The sequence below is a fragment of the Pelmatolapia mariae genome, linkage group LG2 (assembly GCF_036321145.2).
Source record: "Pelmatolapia mariae isolate MD_Pm_ZW linkage group LG2, Pm_UMD_F_2, whole genome shotgun sequence".
NCBI classification, from domain to species: domain Eukaryota; kingdom Metazoa; phylum Chordata; class Actinopteri; order Cichliformes; family Cichlidae; genus Pelmatolapia; species Pelmatolapia mariae.
In genome coordinates this window covers 25,885,089-25,907,916 of record NC_086228.1, presented here as the reverse complement: position 1 = coordinate 25,907,916, position 22,828 = coordinate 25,885,089, and the positions used below count along the sequence as shown (strand labels likewise).

The 22,828-nt window shown below is 40.3% G+C and overlaps 1 protein-coding gene and 2 long non-coding RNA genes across 4 annotated transcripts in view; 2 read left to right on the top strand and 1 right to left on the bottom strand.

Moving 5' to 3' along the window:
- The first annotated feature begins 223 nt into the window (after positions 1–223).
- On the top strand, positions 224–2,534 carry LOC135932189 (uncharacterized). The gene is made up of 3 exons (XR_010573318.1): positions 224–600; positions 1,407–1,569; positions 1,926–2,534. It is a non-coding gene; the product is annotated as an uncharacterized LOC135932189 (long non-coding RNA).
- Positions 2,535–2,576: 42 nt separating this feature from the next.
- LOC135932188 (uncharacterized) lies at positions 2,577–4,033 on the bottom strand. Its single transcript, XR_010573317.1, has 2 exons — positions 3,719–4,033; positions 2,577–2,912 (listed from the first exon to the last, which is right to left on the bottom strand). It is a non-coding gene; the product is annotated as an uncharacterized LOC135932188 (long non-coding RNA).
- A 10,236-nt stretch (positions 4,034–14,269) lies between these two features.
- The window catches only part of ahnak (AHNAK nucleoprotein), a 33,339-nt gene continuing 24,780 nt past the window's right edge, over positions 14,270–22,828 (top strand). Inside the window, exons 1-2 of one of the 2 annotated variants that reach the window (XM_063496610.1) lie at positions 14,270–14,478; positions 21,601–21,665. The gene's annotated coding sequence lies outside the window, so the exon portion shown is untranslated. The remainder of the gene's footprint in view (positions 14,479–21,600; positions 21,666–22,828) is intronic. The other variant, XM_063496616.1, reaches the window with a different exon arrangement.

Below are 22,828 nucleotides of genomic sequence, written 5' to 3'. Positions count from 1 at the left end.
ATAAACTGCATTTTAAAATCCTTTTTCCACTTGCAATTTAATAAACTGCAGTTCAAAATCCTTTTTCCACTTGCAATTTAATAAACTGCAGTTCAAAATCCTTTTTCCACTTGCAATTTAATAAACTGCATTTCAAAATCCTTTTTCCACCTGCAATTTAATAAACTGCAGTTCAAAATCCTTTTTCCACTTGCAATTTAATAAACTGCAGGTTAAAATCCTTTTTCCACTTGCAATTTAATAAACTGCAGTTCAAAATCCATTTCCCTTTCCTGTTCGCTCCGGGATTAGCTGCTGGATTAGCTGCTGGATTAGCTCTTCGATTAACAACTTGCTGGAGGCTATTCAAATTAGCCACACCGTGGGATGTAAGGAGCTCTCTGATTGGTTGGTCAGACACAGGCTGTCTGCCAGCCTGGATTTTTCTAGCTCATAGCTTCGCCCTGCTACGAAGCGTGTGTGCTTGTACAAAGGCCGTTCAGCCTCAGGATTTACACTCGGCTCGACACGGATATGTGAAGAATGAAGGGACCCTGCAGCGAAACGGAGAGCCAACCTCTGACTGAGTGCCTGTCTACACAGTCTGACCACCTGTTGAAGGTAAGGTGCTAACGTGGCTAACGCTAGCATCACCGCACGTAGCCCCGTTATTTTAAGGTCATCTTAGCTAATGAAAGTTTTACGTCGCAGCTGTACGAGCTCGCTACCTGTTTTGTAAGCTGCTGTGCTCTTCACAAATAAAGCTGGAAGCAGCTCAGACTGTTAGAACCAGCACTGAGGCCTGTTACATTTATATAGTGTTAGAGCAATGGCTGCAACCTACAGCCTTTAAACTAGCGATTAAAATGCTGACAGTAAACTCGTCAGTCCAGATGTTACCACATTACTTTGTGATACTTAGAGTTAAAGCAACTGAGACAGGCTGATTAAAATAACAGCTGTCAGTTCTCTCATTCCTTATATCAAGACTGGAGATCACACTACTGATTTCAGTTCATTTAATATGTGAGTGCACAGATTCATTCTCAACTGGACATAAATGATGATCAAAGGTTGTATATATGATGAAGTCATCAAATCCCAGCCTCTAACACAGTGCGCTGAATCTTAGCTTTGAATGTCCAGTATATTCTAATCAGTGCAATGTAAGCATTCACTGAACCTACAGTATCTACACCTGTGTGGCAAAGATACAGATAATGAAATTTAATTATTAATACAATATACATCATGAAAAACAAAAGCTGAAATTGATTCAGTTTAGTACTTTTCTCTGTATGCTCTGTGATTATAAAGGCCTTAAATTCTGTGATATATACTGTAAATGGTTTTCACAGAGGTCTTAAAGTACTTAAATCACTGCTGATAGTCTGGTTGTTTATATTTTCACGTTTTTGTGTGTGTAGGGCTGTTTGATGACGATTTGGGAGATGAGGACACACCCACATCTGTTCCATACTGCAGCCATGGATGGTGTTACGGCTCTGAGTCAGCTTTGGGCCATCAGACGCACACACTGGAAAACCAGCACCTGGACTTCATGCAGGAGAGACGGCCTCAGTGATGCAGGTTCATAAGCGAGTTCAAACATTTCTGGCCTCTTATCACTTAGATTTTGAATGCATTTAAAGCAGGAACTGCACACCTAGCTGTCAAAAGTTTGGCAGCATGAGTAAAGTTTTGTAGGGTCCTTGTTAAAAATTCCACAAGCACCACATTTGTCATATATAGTTCAATTTTGTACAGGACACTTTTGAAATTTTATATATATATATATATATATATATATATATATATATATATATGTGTGTGTGTGTATATATCCTAGTTATCCACTTGTCAGTAATTTTTGAGTAAATGGATATCACTGATAAATCAGTGGTGATTCACCTGCAAATGTTTTTAACAAACTTTGTTTTTTGTAGAATTCATCAGCAGCTGTGGAGAGATGCATTTGAATATCTTCTGGTTCCACTTTTCCTTACCTGGAAGCTGAGGATGGCTGATTTCTGACAAGGACACACAACTCAGCGCTTATCATGGGTGTTACATCCTCTGTGCAGCAATTCCAGAGAAAACGAGAAAGCAACGACCACTCATAAAGACCAGCCAGAAATCTGTCCCTTTCTGGCAGCTGTGGAAACTTTGCATTCTTAGAACAATGCTGGATCATGTGTGATGTGTCATATGAGGATATTACATTTTGCCTTAATTCTGCTCAATTAAGTGTTTTGATCGTTGATCCAATATGGCAGCTTTGTGTTGTGCTGCAAGTTAAAACTCATTGTCTAACAACTCTCCTTAAAAATGTCGATTGACTTTAACTGGACACAATGGTTTCCAGTGGGAGATACATTCATCACTCATCCGTGACACTGGAGAAGTCACCTGGATGAGTGATAAAACAATTTTCCATGGAAAATCCAGAGGAACTAAACTTTGTTGTTGTTTCTTTGGGCTCAGTTTTGCCTGAGGCTGAAAGTGTGTGTGTGTGTTTTCTCCAATTCACCAGGTCTGTAAAGTTCAGTATGACTGTGGTACATGATACAAAAGAATAAATACAGAAGAATAACAACTTCATGTGAATAACTTTACTCTTCTTAAAAATAACTCAGAAAACAAGTAAAAGTACAAATGTGTACAAGTTAGCGACTTCCTCAGTAAGTTTACACTCTTTTGGAGTGATTTTAATTGTGTGTTAAAGAAGAAAGAGATTAGAGGTAAAGTAGAGGATGCAGAGTCCATCACTGAGGCCATCTCTCCTGCATGAAGTCCAGGTGCTGGTTTTCCAGTGTGTGCGTCTGATGGCCCAAAGCTGACTCAGAGCCGTAACACCATCCATGGCTGCAGTATGGAACAGATGTGGGTGTGTCCTCATCTCCCAGAGGAGTCCAAATCGTCATCAAACAGCCCTACAGACACAAAAACATGTGAAAATATAAACAACCAGACTATCAGCAGTGATTTAAGTACTTTAAGACCTCTGTGAAAATCATTTACAGTATATATCACAGAATTTAAGGCCTTTATAATCACAGAACATACAGAGAAAAGTACTAAACTGAATCAATTTCAGCTTTTGTTTTTCATGATGTATATTGTATTAATAATTAAACTTCATTATCTGTATCTTTACCACACAGGTGTAGATACTGTAGGTTCAGTGAATGCTTACATTGCACTGATTAGAATATACTGGACATTCAAAGCTAAGATTCAGCGCACTGTGTTAGAGGCTGGGATTGGATGACTTCATCATATATACAACCTTTGATCATCATTTATGTCCAGTTGAGAATGAATCTGCACTCACATATTAAATGAACTGAAATCAGTAGTGTGATCTCCAGTCTTGATATAAGGAATGAGAGAACTGACAGCTGTTATTTTAATCAGCCTGTCTCAGTTGTTTTAACTCTAAGTACCATAAAGTAATGCGGTAACATCTGGACTGACGAGTTTACTGTCAGCATTTTAATCGCTAGTTTAAAGGCTGTAGGTTGCAGCCATTGCTCTAACACTGTATAAATGTAACAGGCCTCAGTGCTGGTTCTAACAGTCTGAGCTGCTTCCAGCTTTATTTGTGAAGAGCACAGCAGCTTACAAAACACGTAGCGAGCTCGTACAGCTGCGCCGTAAAACTTTCATTAGCTAAGATGACCTTAAAATAACGGGGCTACGTGCGGTGATGCTAGCGTTAGCCACGTTAGCACCTTACCTTCAACAGGTGGTCAGACTGTGTAGACAGGCACTCAGTCAGAGGTTGGCTCTCCGTTTCGCTGCAGGGTCCCTTCATTCTTCACATATCCGTGTCGAGCCGAGTGTAAATCCCGAGGCTGAACGGCCTTTGTACAAGCACACACGCTTCGTAGCAGGGCGAAGCTATGAGCTAGAAAAATCCAGGCTGGCAGACAGCCTGTGTCTGACCAACCAATCAGAGAGCTCCTTACATCCCACGGTGTGGCTAATTTGAATAGCCTCCAGCAAGTTGTTAATCGAAGAGCTAATCCAGGAGCTAATCCAGGAGCTAATCCAGCAGCTAATCCCGGAGCGAACAGGAAAGGGAAATGGATTTTGAACTGCAGTTTATTAAATTGCAAGTGGAAAAAGGATTTTGAACTGCAGTTTATTAAATTGCAGGTGGAAAAAGGATTTTAACCTGCAGTTTATTAAATTGCAAGTGGAAAAAGGATTTTGAACTGCAGTTTATTAAATTGCAGGTGGAAAAAGGATTTTGAAATGCAGTTTATTAAATTGCAAGTGGAAAAAGGATTTTGAACTGCAGTTTATTAAATTGCAAGTGGAAAAAGGATTTTGAACTGCAGTTTATTAAATTGCAAGTGGAAAAAGGATTTTGAACTGCAGTTTATTAAAGTGCAACTGAAAAAAGGATTTTAAAATGCAGTTTATTAAAGTGCAATTGGAAAAAGGATTTTGAAATGTAATTGGAAAAAGGATTTTGAAATGCAGTTTATTAAATTGGAATTCAAAAATGAATTTACAATTGCAAAATTTATTCTACAATTCATTATTAAAGCACAGAAATTTTTATTTCGATGCGCGTGGCTCTTGTGGTCCTCCATACAAGAATACTTCCAAAAATATTTTCTGTGCAAAGATTTCACTATCCCACCCACAAATGCAGGCTAAAGCTCTGCCATGCAAAGAAGAAGCCATAATTGAACGCAATCCCGAAACGTCGCCACCTTCTCTGAGCTAAAGCTCATTCAAAATGGACTGAGGCAAAGTGGAAAACTGTTTTGTGCTCAAATGAATTGAATTTAGAAATGTATTTTGGAAAACATGGACATCACATCCTCTCGACTTAAAGAAGAGAAACAGTCATCTGGCTTGTCGATCACTACTCCAAAGCCTACATCTCTGCCGGTGTGGCCAATTCCAAGCTGCCTATGGAATTGGCAGCTTGCATCTGGAAAAGGCACCATCAATACTGAAAGTTACATACAGGTTTTAGAGCAACATATACTCCCATCCCATCTTTTTCAGAAAAGACCCTGCATATTTCACCAATGCAATGCTAAACTGCACACTGCAGCTATTACAAACAGCATAGCTTTATAGATGAAGAATCAGGCTGCTGAACTGTCCTGCGTGCATTTCCCAGTGACTCTGAAAAACTGGTTTATGCATGTATTACTTCTAGGCTGGATTACTGTAATTTGTTATTATCAGGATGTCCTAAAAACTCCCTGAAAAGCCTTCAGTTGATCCAAAATGCTGCAGCAAGAGTACTGACGGGACTAGAAAGAGAAAAAAAATTTCTCCTGTTTTCATTGGCTCCCTGTTAAATCCAGAGTTGAAGTTAAAATCCTGCTCCTCACATGCAAGGTCTTAAATAATCAGGCCCCGTCTTATCTTAATGACCTTATAGTGCCATATCACCCCATTAGAACTCTTCGCTCTCAGATTGCTTTTAAGATTAGGCTTAAAACTTTCCTTTTTGCTAAAGCATATAGTTATGGCTGGATCAGGTGACCCTGAATCCTCCCTTAGTTACGCTGCAATACTTCTAGGCTGCTGGGGGATTCCCATGATGCATTGAGTGCTTCCTCTTTAGTCATCTTTTTCACTCACTATGTGTTTATACATCTCTCTGTATTTAATTATTTGTTATTATTAGTTTCTGTCTCTCTTCCACAGCAAGACTTTGTCCTGCCTTCCCCTCACCCCCAACCGGGTGCGGCAGATGGCTGCTCCCCCTAAGCCTACTTCTGCTGGAGGTTTGGTCCTGTTAAAAGGGAGTTTTTCCTTCCTACTGTCACCAAAGCACTTGCTCATAAGGGGTCATATGATTGTTGGGGTTTTCTCTGTTTTCTTTGTATTTGTAAATGTATTCTTTGTAGGCTCTTTACCTTACAATATAAAGCACCTTGAGTCAACTGTTGTTGTGATTTGGCGCTATATAAATAAAATTGAATTTAACTGAAAACATTTGATGCATCATGAAATGAAGGGCTGCTTATCTTCCAGATGATTATGGATTGTTGTTAATAGTTACAGTGCCATGAAAAGGTATTTTCCCCCTTACCCTAGTTATAATTTATAATAATTAAATGTTTCAGATCATCAAACAAATTTTAATATTAGACAAAGATAACCTGAGTAAATACAAAATGCTGTTTTTCATTTATTAAATGGGAAAATGCTATCCAAACCCACCTGGGCCTATGTGGAAAAGTAATTGCCCCTTAAAGCACTGGTTGTGCCACCCTTGGTGCCAAGAACTGCAATGTTTGCAATAACTGGTGATGAGTCTTTCACATCACTGTAAAGGAATTTTGGCCCAATCTTCTTTGAAGGATTTTTCTTATTCAGCCAATTTTGAGGGTGTTCGATCACAAATGCCCCATTTAAGATCAGGCAGACGCATCCATTTTTGCTGAATCTCTGAGCAAACGAGGCCTGCTGTTCTTTAGATGTTGCTCTCGGTTCTTTTGTGACTTTCTGGATGAGTCGTTGATGTGCTCTTTGAGTAATTTTGGTAGGACAGCCACTCTTGGGAAGGTTAATCAGTGTTCCCAGTTTTCTGCATTTCTGCATAATGGCTCTCACAGTGATTCCCTCAAGTCCCAAAGCCTAATAAATGGCTTTGTAAGCCTTTCCAGACTGATAGATGTCAGTCCCTTGGCAATCTGTTCTTGAGTTTCTTTAGATTGTGGTGTAATGGGTGTTTTTTTTTCCCCTCAAACTTTTAGCCAACTTCACGTTGTCAAACAGGTTCTATTGAAATGATTTTTTGATTCAGCAGGTGTGGCAGTAATCAAGCCCGGGTTTGGCAAGTGAAAGTGTATTCAGCTTTTAAAAAAATATCGCTAATCCATTCTCAGTTGTGGTTATTTGCATGACATCTCATTAAACTTTTTGCTTTGGCTGATACTGAAAACACATTCTAGTGTGATTTCATAAGTTCAAAACTCTGTATTTTCATTTCAGTTCAATCCTTAATTCAGGAGTCCAGTCCATGTTAAGAAGCTAAAATTCCCAGTCTAATCACTCAGCCCGATCATTCACATTCATCTAGAGTTAAATCTGCAGCAGTTCTAGCGAATCCTCCGCAGCTAAGCTCGTAGCACTTGCACCAACACATTCAAGTTAGTTTTCTCATGAATTCCACCCCATTCCTGTAAGCAGAAGGTGATGATTCCTCTCTTTAGCTCATGTGGCAGTAGTCCACATGTTCCGTATGAGTAGCCAACTAAAAAATGGGCAAATTCGGCTCAAGTCACTTTGCTATTCAAAACCTTACAGATAGGACATATAGTGAAATCTAGCCACAGTTATAAAGGTGCAGACCCTGTCCACCATTGTAGAAGCAGGAGTCTTCAGGTTAGACATTCTCTCGCCTGCACTGGTTTTTCTTTACTAAAGCATGAACTGTGTCCACTCAGCATTCGCAACATACCCCCATTTGTTTCAAAATTTTCAGTAGGGTCATGCTTTAAACTAACTTTGCAGATAAATGTCTTTTTATCTCTAAGAGTCATGAGTTGTATTTAGCAAAGCCAGAACTGGATAGGTCAGGTCAGGCTTTGGTCTTTGCAATAATTACTGACGTTTGAGTTTTTCACTACCAAGTAATATGAAACTGATCAAAGTTTATGTGCGGAATGCAGGTGAGGGGGCAGAGCCTGTTTTCTTTTCTCCTAATAGGGTGATATGTTTAGCTTTGATTTTTACATCTGCATAAGCCATTTGTACGGAAGTTCATTCAGTCCACTATAATGAGCCTTATATAATAATAATAAAATAAAAAAAAAAAAACCCTCAGCCTCTTTCTGTTATTCCAGGAAGCTTTGGTTAGGTAAATCTCTCTTGTTGTTCACATGTTGGTGATTACTTACTGTTTCCTGTTTTGCAACTTTCAGCCTTTTGCAGGCTCTCTGCTCTCTGTCGGCCATCAGCCAGCCCGAGCCTCCATGCATTCTCTTTTCTCTCCTGTCTGCGCAACTCTCAGTCTTATTGTAGGCTCTCTGCTCTCTATTGGCCAACAGCGGCTCTGAGCGTTAATGCAGGCTCTTCTCTTTCTTGCCTTTTGCAACCCTTTTTTGTTTCCTATCATCTTTCTGCTGCAGGATGGCCTCCAGTGCCCCTAAGCTGGCAGCCTCTCCTCTCTGCCCTTCAATCTCTCCTGTCTCCTTTCCAGCTCTCAGCCTTATCACTAACTCTCTGTATCTCTCCTGTCGTACCTCAGCTCTGAGCCTATCAAAGGATCTCCGTCTCTGTCTTAGCTCTAGTCTGTCCTCATGCCTTATTACAATTTCTCTCCACCCTCCTGGCCTCCGATGGCCCTCGAGTCTTGTCGCAGGCTCAATTTCTACTCTGCTGCTTCATAAATTCATATGTTCAATTCCCTATAGATCAGATCTTCCTGCCACGGCAAGATTGTTCTTTTCTTTGGGTATCCTGCCCTAATCCCTATCACTTCTGGGATTCTGTTCTGCTGTGATTGGCCATTGAAGTCTGACAGTCAAATACCTCAAATTGTATTTTCCACATCAATAAATCATGTTCAATTCCTTCTAATGATCTCTCCTTATTGAAATAAAGCTTATGCGTTAGTTCAATAAGGAAGATCTGTAGTCACACATCTGACTGCTTCCCAGGTATTGGCAGTCAAGGTGACGGTGACATCACTGGTCTATCCCAATCATCTTTCTGCCGGCCTTCTTCAGGCCAATCAGCTTTCACTCTGCGTACTTTAAATCTTACTGCGCATCCATCATTCTTCCTTGCAGACGCCTTTGTGCAACACACCTTTTTCCCCATCACCAGCTCTCCCTCATCACTCAGGCTCCATTCATGCCTCCATCTCCACCACCAGCGTCTAGACTCCAGTGGGTCCTGCCCTAATCAAAATCACAGCTGGGATTCGTTCTGCTGTAAATGGCCATTGGAGTCTAACTGGCAAATACCTCAAATTGAATTCTATACATCAGTAAATCGTGTTTAATTCCGTCTCATGATCTCTCCTTATTAAACTAAACTTAACAAAAATTGTCATTATACTTAATTATTTTTAGCGCACAGTATAATTGCAGAGGGTGCCTATATTAATAACTTTTTAAAAAACTTTTATTCTTTAGCAGTGCAATGGTATACAATTCTTTTAGATTTAGTGGGTGTTTTCCTTAAAGAAGTTCTTACTTCAATTTGATTTGCTTTCAGAATCAAACCATAGAAAAAGATAAAACATCCTAAATAAGTAAATAAAAAGAAACTGGCAGCAGCTGTAGGAACATAAGACAGGTCACTGTTTGTTCTGATTATTTTTGCAGTTATTTTGAACTCATCTTCTACAATAGTGCATTCATTCACCAAAAACACAAGTGGAATTTGTGGTGAATTTCTTTTGACATTCTCCACTACTGACAATGCCTCTTTGACAATGTTTATCTCACTCTGTCTTCAGCATTGGCTGGAAAAACACTCGACACAATATCGACAATGTTGCATTGTGTAAAAAAATCTAATGAAGCTACAAAGAACTTCTATTTGCTCATTTTCTGCATACTGACCGCCTGCTTTTGATAAGCTCTCTGAATGCAAACCAGGCTTTTAAAATACTTTTAGAGCAAACTTTTCAAGCAAGCAAAACTACAGAAAGTAACCTTGTCGTCAAATAGATGCGTTGAATTTCTTTTTTTCTCATTTTTTCTGGGATTACTGCCAGGGATGGTTAGTCATTACACTGAATAGTCCATCCATCCATCCATCCATCCATCCATCCATCTTCGTCCACTTATTTAACAGAAGTTTGAAAAAATCATAACAGAAGCATTTTGACAATGTTGCTAGAAATAAAAAGCATCAAACATTGAGTTATATTCTTAAATGTGCTCTGGAATAGACATTTATCATATCTTGAAAATCATCTCAGTGCCTACAAACAAGATGCTTACAGTACACTGCTGGCATGGTCTGAATCTAAGATCACAGTTTCCTTCGATATTTGTGATTTATTTTTACAGATAAACTATAAAAATTTTCTCTTTTTCCATCATATACTACATTTTATTTGCAGCTATCAAAGCCATTATACCATCCATTCAGTTTAAAAACCTGATATGTGGTTGGAAATCATTGATTGAGATCAGTCCATTGTGTATGATTAAGCCTGTGTTGCACAATCAGGTGTTCTACTCACACCCATCTTACCTATAGGCAGGTCCAAACAGCTGCTAAAAGAAATTTGATAGATTCAAAGTTATTTTCTCTGGTTGTTATGATACTTTTATTCAGTCACATCACAAGTTACAGTTAGGCCAGTGGCATGTGACTTCCCTTATCCTGCGGGAGAAATTATTCATAACACGCACACAAACAATCACACGCAGACACACACACACACACACCCAAGCACACACACATTTATTCAACCGTCCATCCCAATCTAATCCTCTGATTTTACTCCTCTCTGCAGTCTGAGCTGCCCATGTTTTCATTGTAGTCATGGGCTGTGACTCATCGTGCGTCTGAGCCAAGCTATTTGCGCTGGTTCACACTGGCTGACACACCTAGAGCCAGGAAACACACCCATTCCCACATATCCTTGTATTCAAGTGAGTGACCTGCAACAAAACAGTGATACACAGAGGACATTGACTTTGCAAGAGCATGGAAGATATTTAGCACATTTCACAATTATCCAGTTCTAACAGTCCACATTTGAGTTGTCCCAGAGCTAACTGACTGCTCTGCTTATCTTTGTCTCCCTCTGACCTGCTGCTGTGAGTTCATTTAGAATAAAAGCAGATATGTTTATAAGAAACATCTTTATATATGAACACCTGTATTATAGATTAACATCATGAGTATCTGAAATAATAACCAATGATATGATTTACTGTTGAGTTATTAAACAACTGTAAACATTTAACTCCTGCTGAAAAGTTTGTGAGCAGTGCATCGTTTTTGACAGGAGTAATGCTGATTGCTAGCAGACACATAACAGGAGTTGTCTGTCTGGAATCAGCATTTTCTGGTAGCTAAGACTGTTCTTTAAAGGCCACACCCCATTGGCAAAAAGGCAATCAAATAGGCGCTGTACTTGGAAAGCGGGTGCAATCTTACTCTGTTAAAGTTAAAACGTTAAATTCTGTGGAAAATACTATAAGCACTAGATGATTGCTTTAGCAGTTGTGCACTCATTCACACAATATACTTTAAGCACTAAAGTAACGTTTTTCTTTTTGAAACTTTTGAAAAAAACCTTTTTTGAAACTTCCCCTGAACATTTTCAAACACTGTTCCATCCCAAAGAGTAAAGCAGTACCCCACTTTATACATAGTTCTTTAGGATCTCTGCATGTCTTGCACATGTTTGGTGTTATTTCTCCACTTTTATCTCAGTGTGCGCACAATTACAGACATCTACACACGTCTGCGCACAAACAGCAGGCCTTCTTTTTTGTGGGAGAGCTGCACCCTGTTTTCGCAACAAAACAAAATCTGAGATCTCCTGACTCAAGGTTTATAATGTAGTAACATTAAAATATGCGTGTGTGCGCGCACAAGCACAAGCGTGTGAGTACCACTCCCCGGTTCACTCCCCACAAAAACAACACAGTAACTTCCTCTGTATGTAATCTATTCCTTGCATGTTGCCTGCTACTTCATCTCGCTGAGTATGGGTGTGGCATATTGAGAAGGACACTGCAGGAATTTCAAAGACACTAGACACTGGTGTGAGAAGCGGAGATGCACATGTGTACACTTAAAACACACATGTGCATCCACAACCCACATATGAATTCCATTTTCAAAACTGGATGCACACATATATCCTACATCAGTAACCTCTTTGTATATGTAATGCACATCAGCAGTTGTAAAAAAATTATCTAACAATTTATTTACCCCCCACTCCCCCCAAAAAACCCAAACAAAAAAAAACAAAAATTCCCATCCATCCATCCATCCAACCATTTTCTTCCGCTTATCCGGGGCCGGGTCGCGGGGGCAGCAGCCCAAGCACAGAAGCCCAGACCTCCCTCTCCCCAGCCACCTCCTCCAGCTTGTCTGGGGAAACACCAAGGTGTTCCCAGGCCAGCCGAGAGATAAAATCTCTCCAGCGTGTCCTGGGTCTGCCCCGGGGCCTCCTCCCTGCCTCCTCTCCTCCGCGAATCGCTACCTTATCGTGGTGGAGGGGTTTGTGTGTCCGAGGGATCCTAGGGGCTATGTTGTCTGGGGGCTTTTGCCCCCTGGTAGGGTCTCCCATGGCAAATTGGTCCTGGGTGAGGGACCAGACAAAGAGCGATTCAGAAGACCCCTATGAAAAGACCATCGAGGGAACAGTTGACCCTCCCCGCCCTGGAGCCAGGCCTGGGGAGGGTGCCCGAGGGCGAGCGTCTGGTGGCCGGGCCTTAGTCCATGGGGCCCGGCCGGGCACAGCCCGAAAAAGGGACACGGGCCCATCTTCCTGCAGGCCCACCACCCGCAGGAGGCACCGTAGCCGTGTGGCGGCCAGGAGTTGAGGTCGTGACGGAGGTCCCCGGCTACCAAGACTCGCAAAAAATCCCCAACCCCCCAAAATTACTGTTTGATAAAACAATGTGGCACAATATATCCATAGCTATATACAGCTATGCTAGATGGTAAAAGCAGCTAAAAGTAATAAGATAAGATAAGATAAGATAACCTTTATTAATCCCACACGTGGGAAATTTGTTTTGTCTAGCAGAAAGTGAACAGTGCAAAGTTATACAGCAAAAATTAGAGAACATTGGAATACAATAAGAATAAGATACTGTACACAACTGTACAGGATAGAATAGAATAAAATAAAAATACTATATACAATAGAATGAAATAAAATAAAATAATATATACAAGAGGATAAAAATAAAAATAATGGATAAGTGATGGTAAAGGTTAGCTTGTGGTGAACTACTATGCAGACTTAAAGAAACCAGCACATAAGTTATAAATTCTGCTCTGCTAAACACAGCTTTCACACTTGCATTAGTAGTGTTAGAAACGCCCAAATAAACACTTTTCGAAGCGTGTCCTTGAGGGGAGTACTTAAGTTCATTTAACAAAGCTGCTGGTGTACACCGGGAACAAAAATGGATGGGAATACCTTTTTTTAAAACATAGTGTTAGTCATGGCTTATCAGATGTTCTCATCTATAAGCCTGTTGGTGACACAGCCATACCCATAATCCCGGTATGATTTGTCAGAGGAACCGCCCAGTGACTCTCGTAACAAGCTATCATGCCATCGCTATGCGTGTCTCCATACCACATTGAAGCATTTCATAGCTATGATCATTTAGAATGTTTTGGTTTTAATTCATAACGTTCAGTGTTTGGCTTTGCAATACTTTTAAAACAGTGGGATGTAAAAGAAGTACTCTTTGACATTAAGCTAGGACTTTAAGCTTAGCATTAGCAGTTTCACTCTAAAAATAAACTTTCATGTAACACACACAACATACAGCATGTTACTGGTGTGGTATTCACGCAGACAATTACAACAATGACTACTGCAACTACAGTTTTCAGCTTATGAAAGTGAGCTAAAAAAAGAAACAACCTGTGTAAAGCACAGTTTGAAAATGTGGAATACATTTTAATGTCCAAATTAGATGCAAAAATTATTTAATATAAATTATATGGCTACTGCAGTTCACTAGCACAGGGTGGGCCCCATTAAAGCGACAGACTTCTGTAAATCCTGTCTTGTAAATAGACACTTTGCCTTTTGTGTTTAACTAAAGGCCGTCCTCCCGAACCATTTTGGTAATGATAGCTTTGTGTCGGTTTATGTGCGGCAGTGTAAATGTTTTAATAACATGTTGATGTCATTGTCTGTCATGATAACCATTTTGTGGCGTGCGTCTCTTCTTCTCTGTGTACTTCATTGTTATACTGTAGAACAAAAACTGAAGTGGGCAAAAAACTGTTTTAAACAGAAAAATCATGACAAAAACAGTACAAGTTTCTTGCCTGAATAATTTGTTACATAGTGCTGATTACATTCGGAGAACAAGAGTTTGAAAGCCTGACATTAAAGTGTTGAAAGTTCTTTTTTTCAAGCAGAGCTCACTTTTCCTGTTGCATGTCATTGCAACCCGCTTTGTGAAGCAGTGGGTGGTCCCATGAACGCTAAGGACCACTCCCCGTACACGGGTCACCTCCCCTGGATTCCCCTCCCTCTGCTAACCAGGAGCCCAGCCCAGCTCCCTGTCCAACCACTCTGCTCAGCCCAGAGGAGCAGCCACTCAGAAAAAAAGAGGTTAAAATCAACTCAGAGCGGCGGAGGGAGGGAGAGAGAGGGGGCAGAAAACGCCCTGGAAATCTGGTTGATCAAGAAATCGAAAAAGACTGACAGAGTCCTAGCAGACTGCGAAGGCGTGACAGTGTGAAAGTGTTTTTCTTGGAGTGAGGAGAAGTGGAGAAGTTTTCAAGGATGCTCAAGCAGGCGTGAGGCTTCTAGGGCGCTAAGGCTGCGCACAGGTAAAGCTGCACCCTTTTTTATTTTCTTTAATTGAAGTTGAAAGTTTTTTCTTTTTTTTTAAACTGTTCTTTCGGTTGCTGAACTTGAACAACTCTGCTGCAAGACAGCAAATCAGTTGTTCAAACTTGGCCAGAGTTTAAATAACTAACTTGCAAAGGCGTCACAGTTATCTGTCCAGCATTCCTGTTCATAACACCAGGCACTTGCAGTGAGCGTGTTTATCACTGTAAGATTATTATGAGTTGTTTTATATGACTAGAAAATTTGTCTCCAGAGTTTTTCAAGGACTTTTTATTTTCCCCTAAGGGAATGTTGTTGCATAGGAGCATCTTGGCTAAACATTGTTATTTGTTTTCACTGTAAATATGTAGAGTGGCAGTAACTTTGTGTGATTCATACATGATAAATATTTAATTAAAATAGAGCAGGACAAGAGATGAGGGTGTGGGTACACACCCACCACATGAATGCAGACTAGACTGAAGTTGTGCAGTTTACTAAGATGCATGTAAGTCATTCATGGCTATATACTTTATTGCCTTTAGATGATTTTGATCCTTCTTAGAGATAACAAATAAGAATAGCTACATTTGTGTAGTTATTTCACCTTTGTGCAGTGTGGATGTGTAGATGTACTTTGCATAGTGAGTGGGACTTTTTCTTTTGTACAGACCTCAATAACCCACACTTTAAAGTTAAATCAAAGAGGTGCCGAAATGATTGTTGACAGTGTTGATGTTATCGCTCAGATGTCTCTCTTATCTAATCCAATGTCATTTGCCAAGAAATGGAAGTTTAAAAAGTTACTACTACTTCCCTATGAGAGTGTACAGCAACAACTTTGGGTGTGGATCCCCCCTCTCTCCTCCCCCTTCTTTTTTTCTCTCCCTCCCTTTTTGTTTGCTGTCTCCTCACAGTGGCACACCCTTTAGTGCCAGGAAAAAAAAGGAAAACCATCCACGCTGCAGACAGTTTTTTGCAGCGGGTCTCAGCAAATTACATTTAAATGTCCTTTGTGGGATACTAAGGGTGTGCTGGCGAAGACAGAAAAGTTATGATTATGGCTTTTTCTATGTCTTTTCACTGGGTTCACTGTGTTGTTGGTTGGTGGTCTCTCTCTCTCTCTCTCTCTCTCTCTATATATATATATATATATATATATATATATATATATATATATATATATATATATAGAGAGAGAGAGAGAGAGAGAGAGAGAGAGACAAAAAGTATTATATTTTTAAATGCAAACTGCTTCTGTTTATTGGCTAAATATGTATCAGCTTTTGAACAAAACCTTTTTGGTTTGTGTTGCGTAACATGAAGTTTCACTGCTGCTTGGCTCTGAGGCATATATGCATTTCATGACTTACTTTTTAAGGTCTTGAACAGAGAAAGATTTGTCTTTGTCTACTTTACCATGGGTCTCTCAACCTGGGCTCCTGGCCAGGGTGTGCAGGGGGAGAAGAAGGGAGGAAGACAGGGAAAGAGAGTCATGGAGTGAGTTGGTGAGGGGGGGATGGGCGGGGCAGGGGGTTGAGGAGGGGAGTAATGGAATGTAGTGGTTTGGAAAGACAAGCTAATTGAAACCAGGTTTGAGGCAGAGCAGGGGGGAGAGCTGAGACTTTGCACGTTTGGGGAAAAGAAAAAGAGGCATTTCTGAAACCCTAAAGTCAGGGGATTATTTTCTTTCCCATAATATATTTAAAGCCTAAAATGGCATCATTTCAGCTGTGGTTTAAAGTAGAATCACTACATGTAGTGCTGCCTATATTTTATGTGAAGTGGGTGTATAAGTTGAGAAACAGGACGATAGAAAAAGTTCAGAAAGATCCTTTGTTTAATCTCACTTGGAAGTCAAATTTCATTGTGCTGTTGCGTGTCCTCTGCAGCTCCCTCCTGCCACACCCAAAAGTCACTTTAGAGGAGTGTTAGCGAGAGCTGATTTTTGCCCTGCTCTGCGTAGTCTTTTCTATAACGTGCACTTAACCCACACTGGGTGACCCACAGCTGTACATGTGTGGCATTTCTCAAATTGCTCTTGTCAAGGTGATTGATTATAACACAGGCTGCTTGAAGGGCCAAACGGCAACATAGGCCTGAAAGGTTTTGGGGTAGTGATTGTCATTTAATCTACATTATGTTTAGCGTTTTTAGCTTTACTTGGTGATAATATGGTGTGAATAACCAAACTAAACATGATATTTCAGGTGTAGAGTTTTGCTTCAAGCGAGGGTGTGGACCTTAAACATAATAAATTTGAAGCATGATTTATATTTCAGCTGCTCAAACATTCAGAGCTGCTTCTAACCGCCCCAAAGCTGAAATGCTCGTCAGTTAACAGGGCCTCATCTTGGCCTGGGGCGGATACTGTTTGTCTAAATACTTGCTCTGTCTACCAGTGCAGCAGTACAGAGGGTACATTATTTTGTCACCTAGCAATGTAGGTCACTTGGAATTCCAAAAAGCACACCTTGAAATTTTAAAGCTTCATTGATCAAATTTTTCTTTTTCTTTCACTCTGATGTTGCATCTCTTCTCACCCGTGTGACAATCAGCATCGTTAGTAGGAAGAACTGGAAGAAGAGCGTGCCTCATGACAGTTTGGAGCCTTGACAGTGTTGAGATGCTTATCGCAGTTCTCTGCCAGCGCAACTGCGTATTATCGCAGTGTTGACTGACAGCACAGGCGCGAGGAATGGTGTTACTCATATGTGCCAGTATAAAATGCAAGGAAACTGGTCTCTGGCATGCTTCCTCTGCTATTTCCTCATGGGTTTGTTGAGCGGGTGGTTGAAGGGGTGGGGTGGGGGGTGTTCAGTAAGCTGAAAGAAAGCATGGTGATTTCAAACAAACTATAGCGTATCCTTTTCACACTTGGCTTTCATTAAGAAACCAAGCTGGGCTCTCAGACATTCCGGACGACTCCGTAGACGCACACCCTGGATATTGGTTGGATAAAACAATGCAAAATGTGTAGAGTGAGAAGATTTTCAATGAGCAACATTTTGTTCCCTAAAGTTGCAAATAAAAATTTAACCATAGTGTGCAATTTCAGAACGTCTTTCTAGGCAATCCACCCAGCAGCCACGCCCTTCTCACTCACCCACTGCTGGAATGTTTCAGTGTGTACTCAGTATTCTCTGTGGAGCGCCTATCATTAGCTTGCCCTGTTTTTGAGAAACAGTTATTTTAAATTTATGATGAAATAGTCACAACAAGTCACAAATAATTCTGTGGCAACCACGCACCTGCATGCAATTCAGACTTGTTCACTGTAGATTTTAGCAATGTGGGACCTTTCCAAGCATGGAGCTCAAAAAGGGCGTGAATCATTTCTGTCTGATAAAGCAAGAACTTGCACCAGCACTCTTCCAAACATCTCCTATATAAAAATATCAAAAGCCATCTGTTACTAAGCACTACTTGGAGATGCATGCCCTAAATGTCAGGGCAACCATGCTTGGAATGTAAATTGAGAAATACATTCAACATAGTTTTTCTTTATCTGGCACAAGATATTCGAGGATGGAACTCACCATCCAACAGTCTCTCTTGCTCTAAACAATTGCGCTACTCTCGTGTGGTCTAAATAGAAGTGTGAATTGAAAGTACGATCCTGATGCTCTGTTTATGCTTCAGGTTCTTACAGCAAAGGAAGTCTCACATCTATATTTACATTCTGCTGCTATGGTTGCCACCTAACTCCTACTCATAACCTTGTCCCCTGTTCCGTGAATGGACTTGTATTTGTTCTCATTCAAGCAGGAGCTGAATATATTGCCATGTTAAACTAAGCGTGGCAATTTTTTGGCGTGACCTGTTTAATGTGTCAGTAAGCCTCTTGTGATGTTCTTTTTATATGGCTGATCTCTTCAAACCTGGCGCTTCTCTTTGGTCTAACTAGTTATGCCAGTTCAAAATTTACATCCTAGCTGCTTGATAGTCATGCCACTGAAACTATTGTTGGGCATCAGCCCAGGATCACTTCTCATTTAATAGCAGAACAGATCTTAAAAAATAGTTCGAATAAGCTTCTTTTTTTTTTTTTTTTTAATCACATTAAGTTTTTTGTCTATAGCACAGTGTTACATATACAATCTCAAAGGCAGTTCTTGGTGTAATAATTAGGAATGCAAAGGAACAGGATCTCTAAAAAAATCCTGTAAGAACCCTCGAGAGAGGAAATTAAAACCGAGATCTTAAATGTCTTGGTGTGTAATAGAGAACAAGCAGTCACGACAGAACTGTGTAGAGCTTAAAACGTATGTGAAAATCAAGGCAAAGCTGAAGTATGCTTCAAATGCAACCCCTCGTTTCTGATTTTTTAAAAGCAAGAGAGGAGGATTTTAAGAGTTTCTTCAATTTTTCCATTTGGTGCATGACTCCTGCCAAAGTCACAATGGCTTAATCAGAAGCAGGCCAAGTTAGCGTCAGTGGGCAGGCTTTAGTCTTATGTTGGACTTGTGGTTTGGTTCAGGGCTATGTGGACTATGGAGTGCAGAAAACAACCAATTATTTTGACTCTCATTCCTTTTATACGCGTCACACGTGCACGTCCTATCTGCTTTTATGAAGGAACATTGAAGGCCAGATACTGCTGCGTCTTCTTTGGTATTTTTTCGCTTTTGCTGTGTCTAAATGCAATGTTCTGTTTTGACAACAAGACTGATTAGGTCACTGGTCTTCTCTCTGTCTCTGCCTTGCTGTACTGAGGTCTTTTTATCTGCTCATAATCAAATTTGATCAGAGCTCCACTCTGTGTGATACACTCTGAAATTGAGCCGTAATCATTGTCACATTGCTCCTCTTTTCTCATTACTAAATTGATTGGATTTGGCAATCAAATTGGTAGATGGACTAAAGCTGCTTTGATCAGTTTCCAGAGTGTATTGACCTACTTAAGCACAAAGTATGAAAGTTAACAGTCCAGGTTTGGAGGTATGTCTCTTTTTAAGTGACGGGGTGATGAGCTGGCTGCTGTTTACTGCATCAGTGAAGCACATGTTAAGCCAAAAGACACAAATGTAACCTCTCAATGCACATTTGACACACGTCTTAGGGTGCCATCACAGATGCATTGCTGACTTAACGTTGCATTTTTGCTTGTTTGAGTGGAATCTGGAGGTTGGGGGTGTGTGGTGGACTCATTGCAGGTGGGTGGGCACTCCAGCTGTGTGCGGGGTCGGCGGCACAAAATAAAGCTAGAGTTAGTGTCAGAATGAGGACATTTCTTTGGAGTTAGTCACTGTAGGAGAAGCTGGGCTTTCTTCCAGCTGGCCTGAGGGCTCTATCAAGGAATGTGTGTGACTGGAGGCCTGGGTGGGGCTGTGCACTGTGCTACTCCCTCTGCAAGTAAAGCCGAGAGGCAAAGCGACACGATCTGTGTCGTGAACAGTGGTGTGGTACTTCTGGGCACTGCGTGTATTTTTATTTGCTTCCTTCACTGTTTGTTGACCACATTATATCTTCCAGAAATACCTGCAGATGTGCTATGCGTGTGTGGTCTTACCAAGACACTGAGTAAAGAGGGTGGGGCAAACTGTCTCATATATTTTGATTTTGTTAAATCTGATATTCCTATTTCGTCATTTTCTATCATGACGTTGTAGCATAACACCTAAAAGCTTACACATATAACAACTTTATCACTAAGGTAAACACAGTGTCACATTTTCTTTAGTCTGCCTCGTTGTATTCTGTGACATAACAGTCTGAATCAGTAACAGGGGTATGAGTATACACAGCTGCTGTGGTGCAAGTCTCACCTCACAAATGTAATGTGAACCCATTACTGGCTGGTATTTTATCTCAGCTATGTATTCTATTGGTGCAACAGAATACAGGCCAAACTTTACTACGTTTTTTAAACTTTGCATCACTGTTAGGGGCTTTGTTACATTGCACAGGTATTAAAATCTGACTGTTCCGTCTCACAAACACAGTAATGAGCAGTTTAGGTTATTGAACATAAAATGTTGGGAAGGGGGAAGTTAATGATGGGGTTGAAGAGCCTGTCACAGAAGAATTTTCCTGAAGGGCATGTTCCCACTGGTGCTGCATGTCTCTGTGCACATCAAGTCTGGTTCTGTTTGTACGGAGACTGACAAAAAGAGGGCTTTGTTTCACAATAACACAATAATTGGCATAAGACCTGTAAGATGTTGGGCTAGTTACAGCACGTGTCTCACATTTTCAGCTTTGCCTTGATTTTCACAAACATAAGACTGACTTAGTGTAAAGATGCTTAGAATTTAAATGATAGATTCAATTTAGGCAACAAAACTTTGCTGCTATATTTGCTATTATTACTTCGCATTTCTGCCTTTCTGTTGTGGTTTGATATTTTTACAGTCCTCCATGGAGCAGTGAAACTAAAGCAGATCAATGCATTAGCATTTTTAATAGTATACTTCCTCTCTGAATTCCTCTATAGCCAAATTTGCTTCATTTTTAATCTTCAATTTCTAGCAAACCTACTTGTTGTAGTTTGGCTAGTTTGAAAACAAACAAGTGGTTAGATTTATTTAAAAAGACATATTTCCTTACCAGTGTCAACACTGCTTCCAGCTACTTGTTGGTTAATTATTAAAGCCTCTTAAGGTGATGATTGATCAGCATCAGTAGCCTACTACATTAGACTACTTTATAAACGTATCTAAAAATAAGTAAAGGAATGAATACCTGTGATTAAGTCTAGTCATGAAAGTAAAAAGTGCAGGGGCTTTTTTGTAAATATTGTCTTATGCATAAGTATGGTAAGCTTCTATGCTTCTAAAGTGAATCCCCACTTTTTCAGTTCTGCCTTTCTCATCTCTTAATGTGTAGGGTAACATTCTATAGCACAGCTAGATTTCATCACTTAATACTGAATCCTACCACAGCATTTGACTTTATCATTCATACGGAGATGCACCTCGTAACATAGCAGGGACTTCTATGTGGAAAAGACGTGCATAGCTTTTTGTAATCTGTCAAGCATGCAACTGAAACTCAACTTTATTTATATAGCAACATGGAATGGTATTGCACAAGAGAGCAGCAAAAGTTTCTTTGCTATCGTAGCAATACTTAATCTGTGTACAAATCATACTAATTGTGTTTTTTTTTTTTCTCAACAGAAGTCAAGCATACAAGAACAGAAGCAATAAACTGAAGCTCCTTGGCTTTGCTTGAGCAATCCAAGGTAAGTGAGTGCCCTTAGGTATATTGGAAATGATGCAAATAAAATCTATGATAGACTACATAAAAAAAGGAGAGAGAAAGAAAATCAACTTTCTTACTACCATCACTTTGCTCAAACACCAACTAGTCAGTGTCACCACAGAGCAGCATTGATTTTATGGTCAGACTGCAAACCACTTTTGGAATGTTTGCTGCAAAGCCTCCTACGTAACTGGAAGGTCATGCCGCCGTCATTCAGCTGTGAAAGGCCTGCCTTGTGGAAACCTGATACCTGGGTGCTTCTGCTCCATGTGTCTCCTTTTGGTATCCCGTCTCTCCTCCCAAAGTGACCACCTGCTTCACTCAAGGCCCCTTTCCCTTCTTGAGAAATGACCATGTCAAGAGGCCGCCAAAGATAATTTACTTCTTTTGTGTGTAGGGAAAAACTAGCAGTACTTTGACTGATTAGTGTTAAGTCTGTAGGCCAATGATACTGTATAAAAGATCCATATCCAGAAATGCTCTGTGGTTGCATTCGAGGTAACAGAAGCTTTTGTTTGTCTGGCTGGCTGCCCCCATATCTCCCCTTCTGGACAGACATACCAGGCCATAATAAAACATGACAGACAGACAAGCCCGTTGGTCTACCTTCGTATTTGGCATTGGATCAGTGGTACTCAGGCACGTTATAGAAATGAAAGAGAAAGAATAGAGAGCTGAATGACTGTCATGTACTGTCAACTCCTGGAGTCCCAGACTATTTGCTATGATTTCAAGAACAAGGGCTCATTCATTTGGCATATGTTTATAATCATAAGGTCTTTTTGGGTTAATTGTTAATTTTCCTAATTTAGTTTCTACTTAATTACACTACTTTCTAAGTTTATCTTAAAAGAAGCAAAGAAATGAATAATTGTGATTAAGTTGAGTAATGACAGTAAAAAGTGCAGGGACTTTTTGCATATCTCTGAACTTGTAAGCTGGTAAGGAGAATCCCCACTTTTTCAGTTCTGCTTGGATGCCTTTCTTTAATGTTCTATAACATAGCTTGATAACAATCCCCCCCCCCCCCTTTTTTTTAATTGCCTCACTTTAATTTTTTTTAACTTCCTCTTTTCCTTATACCTCTTTCTGTGTGTTTCAAATTCCCCCTTGATTACTGTTGTGTGCCTCAGCTTCCCCCCA